General features: G+C 40.8%; 1 protein-coding gene and 1 long non-coding RNA gene across 3 annotated transcripts in view; one reads left to right on the top strand and one right to left on the bottom strand.

The window, feature by feature from the left end:
• Positions 1-22,148, top strand: part of ppfia2 (PTPRF interacting protein alpha 2) — a 219,948-nt gene that overhangs the window by 29,900 nt on the left and 167,900 nt on the right. The window lies entirely within an intron of this gene.
• On the bottom strand, positions 10,060-12,474 carry LOC141810373 (uncharacterized). The gene is made up of 3 exons (XR_012600086.1): positions 12,350-12,474; positions 10,727-10,848; positions 10,060-10,299 (listed from the first exon to the last, which is right to left on the bottom strand). It is a non-coding gene; the product is annotated as an uncharacterized LOC141810373 (long non-coding RNA).

The following is a 22,148-nucleotide window of genomic DNA, read 5'->3' as shown; positions in this document are numbered from 1 at the left end:
TGACAGCTCTGTCTGACATTATTTCTAATTTCAGAGGAATTTATGAACCCAGACCCCAATCAGTTATTGAGGTAAACATTTCAGTTTGCTCCTCAATCTTTGACACGTGACACGTGCTCCTCGCATGAATCATCCCATTTTTCTTAAAAGCTTTAAGAACACTTATGAGGGGAAAAAGCAGCCGTCGCTCATGCTGTCTGCAGCGCTGTGGAGCCGCTGCTGCTGCCGCAGACAGGAACTAATTACTCAAGCATGACAGAGACAGTTGTAGGATGAAATATTTGGTGCGGCTAAGCTGCTGCTTTTAGGAGGCAAATGTGAGGTTTTTCATTTTTAATCGAAAGTTTTTAAAAGAAACTACATCGGACAGATTCTGCAGGAATGGATGCTTCAGCCCAAACTGTTCTTCCCTCAGTGATCCAGGAAGTCAGCGTCATAGAGGAGTTTCTTCAGAAATGAGTTAATTTAAAAATGAAGAAACATTTTTCACAAGTGTTTGAAAACATGTTTTTAGTTAAAGGATGAGTTAAAAGACTTATGCACAAAGATATGTGTTTGAAAAATGAAGCTGATGCAGAAACTGCAGTTCCTTGAGTGGCCACTAGAGGCTGACTGGAGAAGCTCCAAGAAACCACACACATACAATCATTTCAAAAGTCAAACTTTACATCAAAAATCAACATGTTTACTGCCTGGTTCAAAGGTCATTTCAGGCTGAACAGATCATTTCTCTGTCAGCTCACACTGAACGGAGGAAGAATTATCGTTACAAGTTATTAATAAATGTAATTAACTACCAAGTCTGAAAATTCAAGGGTGTGGCTGACTTGATTGACAGGCAGCATACTGTACCTGTCAGTGAGGAGGCTAAAGGCCCATCTTATCTGCTCTTGACTCCTGCTGAGTCAACCAAAGTTAGGTTGAGTCATTGTTTTGAATTTGACAATCACAGCTGGTAGAGGCGCCTCATGTACACTACCTAGCCAAAAAAAAAACAGTCGCCACCAAAAAAAAAAGGTAACTGGACTACCTTTAGCTTTGATTATGGCATGCATTTGCTGTGACATTGTTTCGATAAGCTCCTGCAACGTCAAAAATTTTATTTCCATCCCACCAGGATTTTGCATCGATGATGGTAAAGTCTGACCGCTTTTCCGAAAAAAACGGCTTCAGTTTGTTAGGGAGCGTAGAGATTGGACTCTGGAGCAATGGAATAAGGTCATGTGATCTGATGAGTCCAGATTGACCCTGTTCCAGAGTGGTGGGCCATCAGGGTAAGAAGAGAGGCAGATGAAGTGATCACCCATCATGCCTAGCGCCCACTGTCCAAGCCTGGGGGGGCAGTGCTCTGATCTGGGGTTGCTGCAGTTGGTCAGGTCTAGGTTCAGCAACAGTCTGAGCTCAAAGATTGAGGTCAGCTGACTACCTGAATATACTGTATGACCAGGTTAGTCTATCAATGGAGTTTTTCTTCCCTAATGGCACGGCCATATTCCCAGATGACAATACCAGGATTCATCGGGCTCAAATTGTAAAAGAGTGGTTCAGGGAGTATGAGACATAACTTTCACTCGTGGATTGGCCCCCAAAGAGTCCAGACCTTAACCCCATTGAGAATCTTTGGGATGTGGTGGAGAAGGCTTTGCACAGCGGTCAGACTCTACCATCAAAAATGAAAGGTCTTGGTTTAAAAAATAATGCAACACTGGATGGCAATAAACCTTACGACATTGCAGAAGCTTTTCTAAACAATGCCACAGCAAATGCGTGCTGTAATCAAAGCTAAAGGCTAAAGAGTGTGGTGTGCTTTCTTTTTTGGCTAGGCGGTGTATACAAAGCTACAAGCCTCTCTGTTCCTGGTAATAACCAGAATTGATGCATATGATGCACATTGGTGCACACTGCTCTATCCTTTGTTGCCTCGTTTTGCTGATAAGAACACATAGACATCAAGGGCCTGTGTCCACTGACGGTAGTTTTTGCACTGGCTGCACCTTTTTGCCATACAAAACCAATGCTGTTGTGCTGTTTCTGGACTTAAAATCCTAAGACAAACATCCTCCTATCTACAGACTCCAATATCATCTTGTTTGATAACAATTTGAAGGAGTAACTCATAAAACTCGTAAAAAATATGGAAACAAGTGTGCAAGATTTATTGTCTGAGCTGCTTTTACTCTTTTCTGTTGTTTTTATGCTTTCTTTAAAGGATATCTTGAAAAAGAAGCACTTATTCAGGCTTATAGGAAAGAAAAAAAGCTCTCAGACGCAAATGGGAAGCTGCTGTCAGTGGAAACAGGCCCTATTTTCTCTGGACTACTTTTTTCCCTGTGCACGCTCTCTGTGAATGAGACTGACTTTGTGGAGAATTTAAACAAGTTTAGGACAGCACAAAAACTACCAGCTGATGATGATTGTGCAGAAATATTCTCGGTTAAACTGGAGAATAAACACTCATCATGAGCTGATTGGACTGAGAGAAGCAGAAAGAAGATTTTTCTGCAGCTGGAGCTTTTGTGACGTTTCTCCCAGCTGGAGGCAGAAAGGAGGGCGGATGGTGCTCTTCAGCGAGATGTCTCAATCACAGGTCTCTATCTGATGATTCAGTTTTCAGGGAACACGTCCCTAAAACATTGTGCTGTCCGATCAGTGTTTGATGAATGACTGTGTGGGCACGCTCAGTCCACTCTGATGTCATCCCTCCGAAATATGGTGTTAACGTCAGCTGTGCAGCAGAGACGTCAGCAGGAAGGGTGCTCATGTTGGACTTTACATCACTGCGGGAAGCACTTGGGCATGACTCAAACCCTGAGGCAAGGAGTATACACACACACAGCCTGAGCCCTCACACACTCAAACACACACTCACATACATCCTCGTGATGCTCGCTGGCTCTGCCCGGATGAATTAGAGGACCAGTCCCTTGAGAGCCACTTAAGCGAGCGGAGTGAAATGAGGTTATGACCAATACTTAGTCCTCCTCACAGCGCCGACCTGGAAATGTAATCCCATCTTTTTATTTCCGTGTTTCCAAACATCACCTCCGTCTGCAGCTGGTTTCCTCTTCAAGGATGAGCCCTGTCTGATTCATTTCTGACAGATGCCATCCTGAAGGCACGTCCACAAACACCAGCTCTAATCTTCAGCTCCTTTAGACCAGGTCTTGAATGCAGCCTGGTGTTCTTCGCACATGCAGCTGGTCCCCATTAATGGATACCTTTTAGCTTCTGAATGCTCCACTTGAGAGCCAGAAATAGAGCATGATGTCAGCCGCTCTTGGCGCCGCCTGAGAATCTCGTTCAAGGACTCCTGAGAGAGGCGATCACATGGTGTCCTGATGGCCTCGCTGCGTCTCCGCTCCCACCTGACGGCGAGTGAAGACGATCTGTGCATCTCTCCTGTGGAAACCATCTCTAAAAACCACCTCTGTTAGCACAGCTCCTCAAAGCAGCACATTTACATCTCATTGGCTTCATATTTGTCTGCATTTAGAGATGCTAATTGCTAACGTGGTTAATGTTTTTCCTCCTGTCTGCAGGACTGCACATGTTCATTTAAAGAGCCTCAAATATACAATTTAAGGGGGTTAAAGAAGAGGTTCAATCATAAGAAACACTTTTTTCTTTGCACATCTGGAATACCATGAAGACATTTTGAGAGATTTTAGACATTTTTGCTTGGATGCACTGTTCTGCATTATTTAAAGAGACTTTTGGGACCTTAACTCTGAACTGCGTAACCACATGCTACATTTACCAATGTAATTACAAATGTAAACAAGTTTTAGCGTCTTGCCTAAGGATACTTAAGCATTTGGACCTGGGATTGAACCCCAGAGCTTCAGATTGAGGGGAACAGAACTCTGCCATTGAAAATCCAATAAGTGGGATGTGCAGCGCCCTTGGTAGGAAGAGAGGACAGCGTAACAGAAAATATCAAACATTTCAAAAGAAAATTTACCTTTAGAAGAGTAAAAATACAAATCTGGAAAAAATAAAGTAATATTTTAACAAAATAAAGGTCTAGATAAACAACAGTATAGTCTTGTTCCAACCATTAACTGTATATAGAGTGGACAGTGGGGCTCCGCCATTTACCATTTTCCGCTTTTGAAGCCAAAATGAGTCTAATCACTTCTTGACTCTACCTCCCAACACATTTTACAATCCCTGAAGAAAATACACAAGAACAGCATCTGTCAATCATTGTTAAACATGACGTAAAACCTTGTTTTAACCTCTTATAACTAATGAAAATGAAACTTGTCAGAAAAAGAGGACTTGAATACAAGGCAGCCAAATGATATCTTCAAATCACCACAACAATCAGACGTGAGAAACATTTCTACGAGGTGTATTAGTCTTTTAAAGTTTGACCACAGCCCATCTGAAATGACTGGGGAGCCAGATTTTTCGACCTTTACTGCAGCCAGCCACCAGGGGGAGCAGTTTTTGTGGTGCCCTCACTTCGAGCCGAGCAATATGACCTTCTTTTTTTTTTTTTTTTTTTTTTAAACAGTCTATGGTTCCAACATTGACAAAGCTTATATGTCATTAACAGAAATAAATTATTTCATCATGTTATCTATTTCAAGGAAAAGGTTTTAAATTCATCAAATTAAAATGGAACTGTTTTAAGGAAAAGTCGCAGCGGGCAAATCTGCCGGTGAGTTTAGTTTGAAGCATGCCAAGGTTTTTCCATTTTCCTGCGTCTACACAAAACAACAGAACTGGAGTTTTCCAAAATCTTTACTTTGGCTTTAGTTCTCAGAAACATTGTTTTCAGTGGATGTATGAATGAGGTTTTGTTTAGACGACAGGCCTAAACGTATAAATCTTTATGCAGTTTCCCAAATAACTGGCTATACGTGGACATGGTCTAAATCTCTTTGCTTCATGTCCGTCTCCCACTCGGTGTTCCTCATTTGTCTTCTTTCTTTTGCTGAAAAGATAAAATAACAAAAAGTATAAGTAATATAACTTAAAAAAAAAACAAGAAGGAAATTTGTTCAACTCAAAACTTTTGTTTCTTTCTGAAATTTTTTGGAAATTTTCAGCAGTTGTGCCCCCATATTTTTCTAAAAGTTGCTTCTTGGTTCCTTTTGCTTACAGTACAGTTTGATAACGAGTTGTTGGAATGTTGAGAATGAGTCTCAGGAGTAAGGACGTGAAATGAGGGATGGGTGCCTTTCTCATTTGAACAATACACTACTGATGCCAATACCGGTATCTGGCAATTGGTACCAGTATCAGTAATCAACGGTACCAATTTTTGGTACTTTTGTGTGTTGATGTGGTAATAAATATTAATTTGATTAGTAAACAAATCTTTCTCTATGTATAAACTTGTAATGCTGTGTTCATGACCAGTAGGAAAATCGCCTACTCTTCCACTCCCTCACAGTCACAAGGATACGTTTAGATACCTAAACATGTTACCGTTTGATTTTACGTGAATTGGTACCACAGACAGAAATGGCTAATTCTATACCCATCGCCACATGAAACCAAAAGCTCACTGATATTTCTATCCATCCTGTTACGTTTCTCATTTCTTGAGAAACAAACATAACCGTCACTGTCTGTGCTGCTCACTTGGAATTCACCTGAATATTTCCCCCTGTGTCTTTGCATCACCTCACTCTGACTTCTTGTCCAAACTTTCCTCAAACGTCAGCAGGAAAAACTTTGTGTAAAGTTAGTCTGACAAGTTCTGCTTGTCTGCATCCACACCTGTGGCACATCCTGAAAACCTCTGTAAGTTTGGTTTCAAAGTGAGTTCAGCTTTAGTTAGAGAAAGTTTGCAAGTTTAAAAAGTTGGAATGAGTAGAATCCCGGAGATGGATCGACAGAGATAACGTTTTTTGTTTCTTTCTGTTGATGTCAGTCAGACTAAACTGATATTTTGAACAGATTTTTCATTTTACTGCTTTTGTTTTGTGAAAATGTTGATCGAATCGTCGGTTGTTTCAGCCCTTCTGGTTCCAGTGTCTGAAGTCTTTCTCTTACTTCTGTGAAGGAAATGTTTCCCTTTGACTATTTTTAGACTCCCTGCTCTAGGCGCATTGTAATGAGCATCATCGTAGAAATAACCGCCAGCATCATTGACAAAACTAACCGTGAATTTCATCCTTTGTCGTGTGTGAGTGTCTTTACGTGCAGATGTCCCCTCTTGCCCCCAGGCCTCCTCTTTATCCTCACATGCTTTCACTCAGAGAGGCTCCATGGAGCTTTTTATAGCCTCACACACGACTTATACCTCTCCCAGTAGCCGGAGCGTCACGTGACGGGGACGGGGATGAATCCTAGGCTTTGAAGGTGAAATTTAATGACTTCCTCTCACCCTCTGAGGAGCTGATCCTCCTCCAGTATCTTCCTCAGACTGTCTGGAACTTCCTCTTCCTCTCTGAAGCAGATCTGGCAGCTCGCCGTCGCCTCCCTGCAGAGCTCACATCCAGCCCGGCGATGTGACTCAGGTGCATCGCAGCTTGGTGCTTTATAATGTCACTCCTAATCACATGTGAGCTGCTGGGTGATCCGGAGAGATGGCCGAGCAATATCCAGGCCGTGCTGCAGGGGGGCGAGGAGGAGATGGGTTTCTGACACAGTTATGGAGCTAAAGGAGTGTGATGTAATGGCCCCACAGCTTATATAGCTCATCAATGTACGCTCATAGGGATGGGTACCTTTCACATTTGAAACAATACGGTACCAATGCCCGGTACCTGGCAATTGGTACTGGTACTCAATGGTACCAAAATTTGGTACTTTTTTGTGTTTATGTGGTAAAAAAATATCAAATTGTTTAATAATAGAATATAAACATTTTTCAATCTATCATATTTATTCTTCAATAATGAACCTTGCAATGCTGTGTTCATGTCCAGCATGGAAAATCGGCTACTCTTCCACTCCCTCACATTCACAAGGATGCATTTAGGTACCTAAACATGGTACCTTTCACTTTTACCTGAATTGGTACCTGACACTTTTGACAGAATTCAATCGGTACGTATAAAATAATTTAATTTGATACCGATCCCTAGGGACTCAAAGGTCAGCCAACCTCTGCAAAATCATTTAAAAACAGCGTTTAAAGGGACAGTTCAGCCTTTTTTAGTGGGGTTGTATGAAATGTGTCCAGACTTTTTTGACCCAAGGGCCCAGAGTTGCTGTTTTTGCTCCAAATACAGAGAAAATGAGTAGGGATGCACGGGGATGGTTACCTTTCACATCTGAAACAATACAGTACCAATGCCCAGTACCTGGCAATCAGTATCGGTACTTTTGTTTGTGTTTATATTGTATGAAATATTTGGTTTTTAATTATATAACCTCAAAGTTTTTCAATTTAACATTTTTTCCTCAATATATAAACCATAGACTGTAAAAAAAATGGACGAAGCGTCGCTGACGTCACCCGTGCGTTCTGAGACACGATTTTGAAGCCAATCCATGGCTGCGGCCATCATGGAAATGCAGCCTTCCGGTGGAGCCAGGCTCCGGTTCAGAGGCGGAGTCTGGGCGGGCTGAATTCTGGTTGGGCGATGAAACCGCGCCCATGTAGTTCGACGCTTCGGCTAAGCTACGCTAAATGCTAGTTAGCGGAGCTAACGTAAGCTAACTGGCTACTGACCGGCAATCCCCTTCGTCTCCGAACCTCCGCACCCTTTGATCGCACTTTTTGAGGTAAGTTGAGCCAAAACTTTAGAAAAGTTGTGAGAAACTGTCATCTTGTATTTCAATATACAATTTTATTATTTAAACATGCAAGTTATTTCTCAGTGTACAAGTATAGTAAAAAATGATGACGGTAATTAGATGTTATCCTGACCATATACTTATCCTGACAATACTCCTAGCTTGAAAAATTACTACATTACTATTTTAAAGTATGTTTCAGTGTCTACATTACTTATCAAATGGTTAATATCAAAAAATTCAAATTATCATAATCACATTGATATGTGTTTGATTTGGGTACCGCTGGGTGATAATTACATAAAGTTTAGGTAGAGAAGTATTTGTAATTATACGGTGCTTGTGCATGCTCTTTTTAAAAGTTCATTGGGGGAGCATAATATTTAATAAGTTGAAAGTTATGAGACTAAATAAGGAAGTACATCATACTGCAATGGATTTAATATTATACAGGTGTGGTTTTGCCACAAAGGAGTCCAAAGACTGTGTAGAACTGGTACTCAAATAGCAAAAAGTATGGTAATTTCTTGGACATGACAGTTAAAAAAATCTCTTTCTTAACATATATATTTTTACTTTCCCTTATACACCTAAGGAACAAGCCATGACTGCCTGCCCTCCAAACACGATCCCTGAGGATTTTGAACCACCTGTGGCACCTGCAGCAACCTGGGATGAAGGATGACCTCCAGCAGCTCCGTGTCCAGCACCCAGACATGAAAATAATTTTGTCTGGCATCACCCAGAGATGCCAGTGGAACGTTAAAACTCAGCAAAGATGGAAAAGAGCAGAAAATGTATAAATAGTGGTGTGCTTATTGAGCACCCTCACATTAGACATGACAGCCCCGGACGATTTTTGAGGGATGCAGTTATTTCACACCAAGCGGAAATTATAAAATACATTAGCACAGTGTCTTAAAAACATAGTGAACTGTCTCTGCCTTTGAAGCTGGTCTTCGGGAACTTTTTATTTGATAGTCCATCACTTTCATTTCAAATGTTGAGTTTCAGGTAAATTTTTAAAAGAATCCAAAGCCATAACACTGTTTTTTTTTTTTGTGGTTTTTCAACTTTCCAAAACTATTTTCATGTTCGTGTCTGTATCTGTTCCTGACACAGTATGGATTGCAGACCTAACTGGCAGGCTTCGTGAGACTCTCACTGACAGCTAGTGTGCTGGGTTCCAGTCTGCAGTCAGTCTTAACCAGACTTCTAAAGAAGTGACACTCTTAGCGCATGTACATGGACTTCATTTTTTAAGACTTTTTGTTTCCAAGCCAGTGTGTTGAAGTAATTTTTTTAAAGTTTGTGTTAGTCTGTACAGTTTTGTTTCTTGTTACAACAGTTTAAAAATATGTTTGCGCTGAATAAATTATTGTTATGTTTGAATCACTTTGTGTTAATTACTGACAGCAAGTTTTGGGCTTCAGATACCCTCAAAAGCATGAACCTTTAACTCATTCACTCATTGAAGAGGCTTTATTAACACAAAGCTTTTCTGTGACGGAACATTAATAAGAAAGCATTTTATTTCTGTTTGGAGTGAGTTACTTTTCTATACAGAATAACTAATGACTATTGCCCCCAAATTGTAAGTTAGGTTTAAAGACAGCCCTTTTTTAACAACATTCTGATCAAAGTCAAAATTCAAAAGGAATAATGCATTGGAAAAATATGTGCACTAACAGCACAAGTAAAACAGTGGATGAGGTGCTGGATTAACTGTCTCAGATCAAGAATAAGATACCTGCCTGCTGCACATAGTTTTTAAGCTTCAATAATAATGTCCTTCCACCAACTCACCGGCATTGTCTGGCTGTGATAATGGGAATTTAGTAACAATCAAATATTGGATCCAACTGTAAGCAATTCTATCAACCTGATTTGTGTTTGTGGACACTTTCACAGTTCTGCCACTTGGCCGCAGTATTTTTCCCACTCACCACCGTTTTGGACATACTCACCTGTACATCAGGTAACACAGCGCACCTGAGGACCCAGTTGCAGCTCATCTGCGGTCAGACCTGTTTTTAAACCAGACTGTACAAAAACTTTCCCTTTTCCCTTACAGTACTGTTGCCTTGTTTTGAAATTTTATCTGTTTAAGTTTCTTTCATCCAAAGACATTTCTGGCCTTTTTTGAGCTGGGCTTGGGTCCAAACAACACTTCTTACTATCACATTACAACACTAACTATACATTTCACATACAATGACAGCAATGCATGAGATGATTTTAAGAAAAATGAAGGAGGCCCATTGAGTTTTAAAAAAGTCTTTAGTTAGCAAATATCCCTGATTACAACAGAATTTTAATTAGTTATCCATTAAGTCAATACATCTACTAACAGTCAGCATCGAGTCTTGAACCCCCACAAGTTTACCTAAAAAGTATGATTAGTTTAACAAGCCAAAAGGAAATACTAATACTACCTTCTTAAACACTTTCAATTGGATCAAGGAGAGCAGTTTAAGGGTTTTATTTCACAAGATGTATGTTGATCCAAAGTCCAGAGATCCAGATCCACAGAGGATGTAACAGAGGGAGGTAGGCAGTGTGGGTGAAGGGCGGCAGGGCAGGAGCTTGAAGGAGGCACTGGAGGTTAAACACAGACACACAGGGTAGGTCACAGGTAAAATCACGGAAATTAACTTCAGAAAGTTTTGCAGTCACTAATATCATCGACACTGAAAATGCTGCAACTACTAACAAAGCATTCAAGTCACTTAGAGGCTTGGTTTCAATTATGAATCATGCTTCATTCATCACTCTCATCTGAAAAAAAGATATTTCTAAAATAAATGTCAGAGATTTTATGTATAAAAGCAATTACTCTTCCATTACCTCTCTATGACAAAAAAACTCCCCACAAATGACTGGTTTGATAAGTATTTGTACACTGACAATTACACTATAAAACATGCTCAACTTCATTTATGCCTTAGTTTTGATAAATTGTGTATAAGTTAGAATTTAGTTTTGGGTATCACTTAATCAGTTTACACCAATAAGGTCTCTGTACCCTGGAGTCAGTGCTGAAGTGACAACTTTCAACGTGTTCACTGCACAAGCGAGAGGCCTCGTTGGGAGTCCAGTTGTCTCTTCTCATGTTGATCACCCACTGGTTCAGCCTGCCTGGATCACCTAGGGGAAAATTGACAAGTGCATCAAAATACAGGCAAGCTGACCTTAATCACATGTCTTTTGACAATTACAGCTGGGATTTTGTATTTTGGATGTTTCACAATGACTTCATTTTATTTCAAGATATCTCTCCTGCAATCAAAATAGTGTTGTAAATTCTACTGTAATCACATGAGAGTTGAGAGATGAGATTCCAACATGCAGTGTTAGACCTGAATCTTGTAAAGCAGTTGCACCTTGCTACTGGCGCACAGTAGTCACTGAAGTCAGCAGCTATTTAAAGTCATTTTCCTCAAAATGAAATGTTTTTTATGGTGGAACTGCATATCAGCCTGTCTATATCATGCCATTCTTCTTAGTGCATGGGATTTGATTTTGATGAAATATATATTGCACAAAGTTAAAGAAAATGTGTGCATATATGTTAACATGTTTTGAATAGCATAATAGAAAGAAATAATTATTCATCGATTAACCAAAACATTTATACATTTAGTTCATACCCTTTTATGCTAAATACTTAGACACATGTACTTCACTGGCGTAGACATGTCTGTAACTTTTTGAAAAGATCACATATTTGAAAAAAATCAATGAAAACACATTTTTTCAAAGCCCAAGGAGAATTTTAAAGATAATGAAAAAAGTCTAGGCACTGGCTTACATATTTTGCACACCTGAGGGTTAAGCTGTACTCAGAGAATAGATATTGTCCCCTTCGTTGTAGTAAGATGTCCTGCTTTCACAATGTATCCCACTTGGAGTTCACTGCAGTCATCTATTTTGCTCTCTGTCTGTCTGTCGAACAAAACTTATAATTCACCTACAGGCACAGATAATAGCCAAGGAACACAGCACACACTATCTGTACATACTGTTTAGTCTGTTTTTAAGAGCCTCTCCTATGGCCTCTCCCTAGTTTTAACAAATACAGCACAAAGTATTTCAAGGCTATTGTAGTGTAATTAAAACACAACGTAGCCTCATAGACTGTAAATCACGTACCAATATATCCTCAGATTCTCATAATGAAAGCTATTGAATTATGGCATTATACTTTTCAGGAATTTAAAATATACAGCTCGATCAGTCGGACCGTTTTCTTCGTTGATATATATATTTTTTTTGGACAAATCGACGTTCACAGTACCAGATTAATGATCATGTGGTGGACTTGAAATTATCTCACTCGGTAGCTTTGCACTTCACATTTTAACAACCGCGAAAAATTAATTATTCTACATTTAAATCCGAACACATGCCAGTATGCTTTTCTATCATAGGTTTCCATTAGCACTGCCTGCATGTGTGACTTGATTGGCAATTAAAAGCGATCCAAAGCCACAGGGTTAGCTGGCTAACAAGCTCAAGTCATAAGCCGTGGGCCGTGAGCAGTCTACGGCATAGGCGTAGAGCTGCTAGCCGCTCGGTTCGGCTCCGGTCTACGTGCTAACACCTGCTAATAACGTAACACAAAAAATATAGAAAACGAATTACTCACCAGAAAAGCTGCAGCACCGACTTCTTGGACGGTCTGTCAGTACATTCCAAGGCACAACAGGATATTTTTGGATTCATTTATGATGAAAACAGTTCAAGCTCAACTATACGATCTGTAACCTAGCCTCCGAGCAAAAAAGCTAATAGACGCTCGCTTGTCAGTCAAGTCAACCACGCCCTCATCTATCCAAATATGGTAAAAGTCGATAAATGTGGATATAATCAAAAGGAAAATATTAGAAAAAAATTCACCCCCCTCACAGTGTGTGCCGATAGTTATGTCAACTTTTAAGACCCAAGCCGTTTGTTGAACCAGGCTGTAAATATGCTTTTTAATGCCGTAAAAGTCCGTTTTTTTGGCTGGGGGTCTATGTAACTTCCGGTCTTTCTGCAGCCAGCCTCAAGCGGCGTCTCGACGAACAGCGACTTTTAGCACTTCCGCATAGGCTTCATTTCCACGGACCGGATGTTGCCCCTTGATATAAACTTGCAATGCTGTGTTCAAGTCCAGCATGGAAATTTGCCTACTCTCCCACTCCCTCACATTCATAAAGATACATTTAGGTACCTAAACATGATACCGTTTGATTTTATGTGAATCAGTACCCGGTACCAGAGACAGAATTTGATCGGTACCATTAAAAGTGTCTAATTCGGTGGCCATCCTGTTACCAATACCTAGGCTTTGGGTATCAATTGATACAGATACCAATTAGACACCAGTGGGAAATAATAACCTGCATGCTTTACGGTGGGATTGGACTGGAAATGTTTTGGGTAAAAGGAAAAAAATGGGCATTTGAAAATCAAGTGGCCAAGAGAGCTGGTTAAAAAAAACCCAAAAGGCACAGAGCTAATTGCCTGGATCAGCACCATGGATTGGCCTCTTCCTACCAATACGGATCTAGCTTTGAGGGGCACTGATACCAGGATCGGTATCGGTGCCTCCCTAAACATGAGACCCTTTGAGACGCTCCCTGACAGACCCTAAGAGCTTCGTACGAAGGGACTGCTACCTCACAAGCTGAGCCTCTCTTGACATTTTGTTGCCCCCCTCTAGCATCAGATGCTAATGGTTTTAATGCACTTAGATCTTCTGGTGTGAAGCTAACTTCCTGTTGATGCTAAAGGACGCTGGAAGTGATTTTTCAAAGTTAGGACAAAAAGGACGTCAGGGATTAATGCTCATGTTTCTTTTCTCTTTACCCGTTAAATGCTTAAACCTCGGCGTGTGTGTGTGAAGCGTGTTAACCATGAGACGTATTCCCCGCTGGTTGACTTTGAGCCGCCAACACACAAACACATTTTCCAAACATTGATAAATGAAATGAGAAACGACCCCTCCGAGCTTCCTCTGGTTATTACACCAAAGGATCTGAGGAGATTTTGGCAGACGAGCCGCCATATACGCGCCATCCCTCACCCACTGGATACCTGTGACAGAAGCTGGCCGCGTGAAGCAGCTGGCGGCGGGAGGCGGGCGCCAGATGACTGCTCAGAGCGCCCGGGAACAAGACGAGCTGCTGAGGGAGCGGTGGGAGGGTTGGCCCTGTCTTTTTTTTTTTTTTTTTTTTAAATGTAATTTATTGTCTTTTCAAAAACACAACACAACACAATCCAGCACAGCACAGCCCACATCTTAATACAAACGATTACAGAGTCCAAATTAGTGCACTTCCAGTGTGATATGTCCAAGTCATATGTGACATTGACTTTCTATAAAGTATTCCCTTTAAACAGAAAATGTGAGCCTCCTGTACAAAGTATCTCAGCAATATTCTGAGGCAAGAAATCCAGTAAGGGTTGCCATATTTTATAGAAGATACCAGAGTTACCCTTAGCAAGGGCACTAAGACGTTCCATCGGGAAAACTTTAAAAGTCTCTTTGTACCATTGTGTGACAGATGGAGGCTGTACTTGAATCCACTGAAGTAGTATGCACCTTCTTGCCAGATGAAGAAGTTTGCCCAATAACTCCATCTGACCAGGCAACACAATCGGTTCCCATGAGTAGCCGAGCAAAAACAGCATGGGGTCGACAGGAATTGGTCTATGAAAAATAGAACGGAGCTCTGTAGCAACATTTTTCCAAAATCTTAATATAAGTGGGCATTGCCAGACACAGTGGTAGTATGTACCTACACTGTTTTTACATTTTACACAGAAAGGTGAGATTTGAGGTGAAATCTTATGCATGAAATGAGGAGTACGTTGGAGTCTATATAAAATACGATATTGGTTTTCTCTCAGTCTATTACAAGTAAAGATTTTTTTAGCAGACATGAACATGTTCGACCAAATTTCATCACTAAGCTCAGTCCCCATATCTATCTCCCAACATGACCTGGCTGTGTGAGCCAATTGAGGAATAGTTTCTATTAGTTTTGTGTAGCAAAGAGAAATAAATTTCTTTTGAAAACTGGTGTTCTCGTTAAATTTGAGAAGAAAATTTTCTATTGGGTTGAGAATTGGTTGGTCACATGGAAAAGAGAGAGAGGACCGAACATAATGTCTTACCTGGAGAAAACCAAAAAAGTCTTTTTGTGGGATTCCAAACCTATTCTGAATTTGTTCAAAAGACAAGAAAACATCTTTCTCAAAAAAGTTACATATTAGTTTTAAACCTTTGTTATGCCAGTTTTTAAATATACCATACCCTGTGCCTGGGGGAAACAATACATTATTAATAAGAGGTTGCAATGCACTTGAGAAGTTTTTCCGCCCAAGATAACTCCTAATACTATGCCAAACTCTAAGTGTTACAAACAAAATGTCATTGTTTTTTACCTCCACCGGGAGCTTATTCATATCCAAAGATAGTAGACTCAGTAGTGACAAAGACTCACAGCACCAGTTATCCATATGTGGATCAGGTTGGTGTAGAATTGAATGTAACCACCCTGATATAATACGCATATGACAGGCCCAGTAGTAATATTGTAAATTGGGTAAAGCCTGACCCCCTTTGTCATATGGAAGCTGCAGAACCTTCATCTTAAGCCTAGATTTCTTTCCATGCCATATGAATTTTGACAAACTTTTCTCAATCTCATTAAAAGTGGTTTTGCTTATTTTAAGAGGTAGCATTTGCATAGGATAGAGAATCCTAGGGAGGATGTTCATTTTTATCAAGCTTATCCTACCTAATAATGAAAGTGGAAGGTCAAACCACCTATTTAAATCACTCTTTATCGAGTGTAAAATTGTCTTGAAATTTAATTTGTACAAATCTGAAGTCAACGCCGAGATTTTTATACCTAGGTATGTAAAACCTCCAATTGACCATTTGAAGGGGAACTTGTCTGGAGGATCCCAACCATCCCTTTGAATACCTAGCGGAAGGGCTTCTGATTTATCATGGTTAATTTTATACCCCGAAATCTGACCGAATTGATTAATAATGGAAAGCAAAATTGGTATCGATGTTTCTGGTTTTGTTATAAACAATATTACATCGTCGGCATAAAGAGATATTTTGTATTCAGTGTTCCCAAGTTTAATTCCAAAAATTTCAGGGTGTGTTCTTATAGCCTCCGCCAGCGGCTCCAAAGCCAAAGCAAATAAAAGAGGGGAAAGGGGACAGCCCTGACGGGTTCCTCTACCTAAGGAAAAGCAATCAGATAGTGAACCATTCACCAAGATCCTTGCTGTGGGAGCATTATACAGTAATTTTACCCATCCCACAAATACAGGGCCAAGACTAAATTTGTTTAGAACGTTAAAAAGGTACGCCCACTCCACTCGATCAAACGCTTTTTCAGCGTCAAGTGAAATTGCAAGTGCCCTGTAATTCTTGTTTTGTGAGAACTGAAGAATATTTAAGAGCCGTCTTACATTTGAGTGGGAGTACCTATTTCTAACAAAACCTGTCTGGTCAGGCTTTACCAGTATTGGCAACACCTCTTCCAATCTCCTAGCCAGAATTTTTGCCAAAATTTTACAGTCTACACCAAGCAAACTAATTGGTCTATAAGATGTGCACAATTCTGAAGGTTTATCCTTTTTTAAAATTAAAGAAATATGCGCTATATTCAAAGTTGGAGGTAGAGTTCCACGCATTAATGATTCTTTATATAAATTCAGCAATGGACCAACAATTTTCTTGGACATTTTTTTATAAAAATTAGGCCCAAACCCATCAGGGCCTGGGGCCTTTCCAGCTTTTAAGGACTGTATGGCCTCTAAAACCTCTTGAGTTGTTATTGGTTTATCCAAATTTGAGCTTTGTTGTTCAGACAACCCTGGGAGATTAATCATGTTGAAAAAAGTTTCACTGGGAATTGAAGTATCACCACATTCTGAAGAGTAGAGTTCCTGATAGAACTCTTTCATTATCTTACAAATCATTTTAGATTCAAAATATAAGTCACCTTTTTTGTCTTTTAGAGAGGATATTGCATAAGATCCGCTTTTTCCCTGTGCAAGTCGGGCAAGGAGCCTCCCAGGTTTATTTCCAGATTCAAACAATCTGTGTTTTGCATAAAATATTGCCGTTTCTGCTTTTTGAGTAAGCAACTGGTCTAAAGCAGATCTGGCTGCATCTAACTGTTTAAGCACCAAAGGGGATGAAAACTGTTTAAAGTCCCTCTCCAAATTAGCAATTTGCTGTTCGAGTTCTAATTGTTTTTTAAGAGAGTTCTTCTTCTTTGCAGAAACAAATGAGATAATGGAGCCTCTCAAAAATGCTTTGCCCGTTTCCCACAAAGTAGAAGCACTAATGTCAGGTGTATCATTTGTGGACATGAATAAATCCCATTGGTCTTCTAAGTATTTTACAAATACGGGGTCACTCATTAAAGCTGGGTTTAAGCGCCAATGTCTTGATAAAGGATCATAATATGGTGGTAATAATTCCATGATGACTGATGAGTGATCTGAAAGGACACATGGATTGATAGAACATGTCTGGGTTCTGTCAAGGATTGATCTAGAAACAAACAAAAAATCAATTCTAGAAAAGGAATGATGAGGACGAGAATAAAAAGTAAAATCCTTGGAGAGAGGGTTGCAGATCCTCCAGGCATCAAAAAGACCAAGGTCATTGCACAAACCGTAAGTAGCTTTCATCATTCTAGAAGGTGGTTGAGTTTTAGAGGGCTTGTAATCCATACTAGGTTCTAGACCACAGTTAAAATCACCCCCAATTATAACATGAGTGGGACAAATAGATGAAACCTCGGCCAAAAATTTTGAATAAAATGTAGCCTCATATGTGTTTGGGGCATATACACTGCCAATTAAAAGTTTTTCTCCAAATAAAATCCCAGTGATTGCCACAAAACGTCCTTCTTCATCTTTTACAATCCTTTCCAAAACAAAAGGTAAGTTTTTATGAATAAGTATAGCTACACCTCTACTTTTAGAATTAAAAGAGGAAAAGTAAACTTGTCCCACCCAGTCACGCTTTAATTTTGTATGTTCTGGGTCAGTTAGGTGGGTTTCTTGTAATAAAGCAATCTGCACCTTATCTTTTTTCAGCATGGAAAGTACCTTGCGTCTTTTAATAACGTGATTAAAACCCTTGACGTTAAGGGTCAATATTTTAGTGTTACTCATAATGCTCTCATTAATATTATAAAGCAAAGTGCATCATAGTCAACCAAAAAATAGACAAAAATAAATATGGGCATAATCAACCTTCGATATGGACTACCTGTGCTGGAAAGAACACTACCATCAAACAGTGATGGCCAGAGAACATTTACACACACATTCAACAAACCAAAACAACACAACGTAACAACTATTGATTTAGAAATGTTCAAAACAAAACAAGCCACCATAAAGGTGGTATAAAAAGAAGAAGAAGAAAAAAAAACAGGTGTAGCCAAAAGCTATCTCCGCTCTACAGGAAAAAAAAAAACAATATTCCCACTACCGCCCCAACTCCAACACATTCTGATAGTCACAAAACAAGTGTTTGTCCGAATGTTGTGCTACTTGCCTTTCAAAATAGAGTCAAAACAATACGAAAGTATCTTTCTTTGGTCCTCTTATTTGTTCTTTAACCTCTAAAAGGCAACAATGTACTCACTTGAGCATCCAGCGTATTGATTATCTCTCTGTTGACGTTTTCTCAGCTCAGGGAATCAACAAATGCTTGAGCATCATTTGGTGTGGAAAACTTGTGCACGATGCCGTTGTGTTTCAGGGTGAGCGTGGCGGGGAAGCGCATATTAAAGCGTACGCCCTTCGCAATGAGTGCACGGCATGTAGCGTTGAAACCTCGCCTTTTATCGCGCACAGCAGCAGATAAATCCTGGTGTATATAGATGCGTTGCCCGTCATGCTCGAGTTCGGGTGATGCTCTGACCGCTGCCATGATCCGTTGTTTGTCAGTGGAGTTGTGAAGCTTGATTATCACTGGACGTGGACGGGGACCCGGCGGGGCAAGGCTCCGGTGTGCACGGTCCATCTTGATGCGCTTCATGGCACCAGATCCCCTATCCAGGCCGAGGAGCGAGGGGAGCCACGTCTCGAAAAACTGAATAGGATTCGTCCCCTCTGCGCCTTCTTTCAGGTTGGTAATCCGGATGTTGTCCCGTCTGCATCTATTCTCCAAGTCGTCTACACAACTGGTCAACAGACTGATTTTCTTTTCGGCTTCATTCAGCCTCTCTGCCATCACCGACACTTGATCTTCCACGCCGGACACTCTCTGCTCCGCGGCTGTAATGCGCGCCGAGTGGTCCTCCAACGTAGTGGAGACTTTCTCCAGTGTCTCCGAAAACTTAGATAGCTTTTCCTCCATTACCGCGCTGAAACGCTCAGAAACTTTCAGAATTATTGCCTCGGTATCTTCTAAAGCTTGAGTTGGAGGAGGCATGTCATCGTTTAGCTGTGCAGCTGTTCGGCTAGCATTAGCAGTTGTAGCCGCTACTTTTTTCGGTTGAAGTTTCGTCTGTTTAGACATCGTTCTCCGTTCACAAGTACAGTAAATCTCAGATAAAGATGTAAACTACCATCTAATATAATCACCTGTAGGTTGCACAGGTAGTAGCACGTGTTACAGCTCAATAAATTGTAGTTGGAGCGGCAGCTCAGCGAAAACACGTCTTCTAGCACGCCATGTTCACCTGTCCCCCCCGGCCCTGTCTTTAAAGGAAGCAGGGCTATGATTATCAGAGAGCAAACAGAGCCACAGGATGCTGCTCGCACAGGCGGGCCAGAGAGACGACACTTGATGCTAATTAAGAGCTGCCACCTGCAGCTAACAGACTCATACTGAGGCTAACGCTGAGCGCCGCATGGACTTTCCATCTCAAATCAGAGGATATATCACACTTCAACCTAAATGACCTTTATGCTTTAGGCTGCAGACTTTCAAAGAGCTCATAATGTAAAATCCAAGCGTCAGACCTTCCTTTATCCTTCTCTTCTGAAGAAAATTACAGAAATGCAACAACTAACAATATGCAAGAAAAACAAGACAAGTCAAACCCTGTGTTTTCCTTTGGACTGAGTGTGATGGATGTTTTCACCAAAGCTTTTATCAACTTTCCCCTGATAACAAAGCTCTGAAAGCTTCAGATGAAGAAAGCTGAGTTTGTTGTGAGTCACTGTTTTAGCCGCGCGCTAAAAGCATCTGTTTTCAGAAAGCATCTTTAAAAGTGTTAGCGAGAGCTTTAATTTGAGTCCAGGATGAAGAGCAAATCTGTTGATTTCATCTCTGTTGTCTTCATCAACCACCTCTCTGTTTGAAACAGACTTTCTGATTGGCTGTTGGGTCAGCCTCCCCTTCCCACAGGTCTCTCATTGTTTAGTTTCCTGTCTGACTTTCGGTTTGCCCTTCTGTAGTTTCTCATCCTCAATTTGGCTGATTCTAAATTTCTGAGACTTATGGATAAGGCATGTGTATGTTGATTCCTAACTTTGAGATAAATCTTTCCAAATCAAACCTCAGTCCGAGGATTTGGGGCCATTACAGATTTAAAGGAGTTAAAAGCAGTTTTTTCAGGGATTTTACCAGTGTTCTCTCAACGCTCGTCATTTTTAAGAAAGGTAAACTCCCTGGGAATCAATAAAGCCTCAGGATCAGTCCAGGACAACTCAGAAGATGCTCTGGTGGAGGGTTGTACTTCAAGATTGCTGACTGGCTCATTTCACTGTCAATCAAAAAGGGATTCAGCCTCAGACAGATCAGCCAATCATCATGCAGAAGCCCGGCGTCCAGGCCAGCCCACTGCCTCATAGACCCCCAGAGACGCTGAGCGTCCGATGGGCGGGACAAAGCCCAGCGTTTATCCAATGACCGTCCAGTTTCCACAGTGGAACAACCCACTCTACGCTTCCCCGCTGAAGTCAGAAGACGCTCAGCGTCCGACTGTGTTAAAGCGCTGAGACGCTGCGGGGATGGATGAGAAGGAGGTGGAGCCAGTTACCTGTGATAGGAGCTGATTCTGATCAAAAGATGAAGGAATTCTAGCTCAGATTTTGTCAATGAAATGTACACACAGCAGAACATATCACCACTTTTTTGGGGACATTTTAGGGGAAGCTGAGCTTCCCTTGCAGTCTTAGAGCAATCGCCACTGGTACCGATTCAGGTAAATCAAAAGGTTTCATGTTAAGGTACCTAAATACATCCTTGTGACTGTGAAGGAGAGGAAGAGTAGGTGATTTTCCATGCTGGACATGAACATAGTATTGAAAGGTTATATATTAAAAGGAGAATGTGTTAAATATAAAATATGTTTGTATTTTATTTTTAAACAAATTGATATTTTTTACCACATAAACACAAAAAAGTACCAAAAATTGGTACAGGGCATCGGTACCGTATTGTTTCAAAAGTGAAAGGTATCCATCCTGGTTGGTGGCGTGAACGCTGGATGCCGATAGTTGTGCCAGCTGCGTGATAGCATGACACCATAGCAGCACCACACAGCGTACCCCTGTGATCTAATCCAGCAAACACAATTAACGAAGGAAGCGCTAAAAAATATGTGCCGTATCAAGACAAACCGAACTGAACTTCTTGGTGGAAACGGATCTTAAATGTCTCTAGAATACGAGCTGGCTAACTTTTGTTTCAGTAAAGTTCATCAGATTTAACTTAAAAAAATATTTGAGACAAATTTCCTGTTGTTTCATTTCCTTACCTTCCTTCTTTAACTCTTTTCTGAGTTTGGATGATGAATATTTGTTTTACACTGATCTGGATAAAAAAAGCTGATCTGATTCAGATATGTGTCTTGTTTTGGTGTGTACCTGTTTTGTTGTATTGGAGGTGAAAACAGTCGTAGACCGTGTTGCTTGTAGCACCTCTTTAAGTAAATTCCAGCACCACACAGTGACGTCTGTGTCCCCTCACAGAGAGACAAAGGAGCAGATGTTTGCTCTGTCGAAGCTAATTTAACCTCTCTTTGTGAGTTTTCTATCTGTGCCTGCGCTGAAAACGACTCGGGGTGGATTGTAATCACATGTTTTCATTAAACTGCATTAAATCTGACACAGCTCTCTGCAGAATGGTTTTATAATAAGCGTGTGTGATGTGATGTTGCTGCAGCGCTGCAGAAACTGAAGCCATTCATCCCGCTCGGCGCTAACTGAATTACTCCCTGTAAAGCAAAGTGTTTCCATTGTTTCCAACAAAGACTGGTTTGAGTGAGGCCGCGAGGCTGACTGGAGGAGCGGCGAGCGGCTCTGCGCAGCTGCAGCATGTGAGCATCACAGGTCCCGTGCTTTACGGAGGCCTCTAGATGATGAATGCCTTCAGAGGACAGTAAACTGAGTTTTTATTGAACTTTCTTTTATTAGACTCTTTATTGCTGTGTGCATTATCACCCCCCACCCCTTAC

Source organism: Halichoeres trimaculatus, unplaced genomic scaffold (genome assembly GCF_033239565.1).
Source record: "Halichoeres trimaculatus isolate MK-OKI-2021-1 unplaced genomic scaffold, fHalTri1.1 fHalTri1_scaffold_21, whole genome shotgun sequence".
Lineage (NCBI taxonomy): Eukaryota > Metazoa > Chordata > Actinopteri > Labriformes > Labridae > Halichoeres > Halichoeres trimaculatus.
This window is presented reverse-complemented; position numbering and strand designations above follow the sequence as displayed.